Source organism: Rhagoletis pomonella, unplaced genomic scaffold (genome assembly GCF_013731165.1).
Source record: "Rhagoletis pomonella isolate Grant_MI unplaced genomic scaffold, Rhpom_1.0 Rhpom_scaffold_00001, whole genome shotgun sequence".
Taxonomy (NCBI): Eukaryota; Metazoa; Arthropoda; class Insecta; order Diptera; family Tephritidae; genus Rhagoletis; species Rhagoletis pomonella.
In genome coordinates, this window is record NW_023458555.1 from 98,279,771 (window position 1) to 98,280,911 (window position 1,141).

Sequence of the window (1,141 nt, forward strand, 5' to 3'; positions counted from 1 at the left end):
CTGTATTCAAAATGGTACGCGAACAGAAAATTTGCAGAAAGTTGCAAGTTAGACGAACAGCTGATAGAAATTTTGTTTACTTTCAAAAGTACAAAATTGAAAACGTAAGTAAACAAATCCCGAAGTCTTATCCTGACACAGTTCACTGACTAAACGAAATTCAGTTTAGGGATTTGAGTAAATTCCAGCCAGCTGTTTTTGATCAGCTGTTTTCTTGTTGGCAAATTGCAGTTGGCAAAAATTTGTCCAGCAGAAACTAGCAGCTTTCCCTCAAAATGAAATTTCATTTTGCTCTCTCAATTTCCCCTACTTTGCAAGTTTTTTGCGTACGCGAACACAAAAGCTGATAGTTTTTTATAACTTTCAATAATTAATTGCGTTCCAGATGCTTAACGATTTGCAGGATTTACAGGATTTCCAGAAAAAGCTGTTTTCTCATTAATAATCTTATGGAAGGCGGTTACCTGGAACGGCTTCCTGTAAAAACCTGCAAATCGTGAAGCATCTGGAACGCAACTATTATCAGGTACGCGAATGCAACTAATTGGGAACGGTACTTTGAATCTACGATTTCATTGTAGAGTTCAGACTCCCAGTTATACGTTGTACCAAAAATTGAAAATATAGGGGACGCAGCTGTTTTCAACAGCGGATATTTTAAATCTTATTGTCGGAATTCAAGCAATAGTAAAGCTTTATGTTGCATTTCCTGTGACTCGTCTTCTTTTAATTCCAAAAACTCCAATTCTTCTTCGCTTTTCTTAAAAAGGAGTATTTCGGATATTGTAAATTCATCCTCAATTATGTTACATAAAAAGGGTTTATGAAGTATGCAAACGTACATTTAAATAATTTCAAATCGGCAAATCTTTTTTCAAAATCTGCTTTTAAATCATGTGAAATATTTTTTCTAGCCATGGAAAATGATGAAATATTCTTTTTTTCAGATCATAAAAAAAGGCGCAGTTTAGCTTCAAAACTTAAAATAATTTGCGACAAATCAAAAATATTTCTCTTCTCCCCTTGTAGAGACAAATTCAGGTTTTGCAAATGTTCCATCATATCGGTAAAGAACATTACGTCAGAAAGCCAACTTTCATTCTCCAATTGCGGGTAATATTTCGATCTCAATTTTCGTATG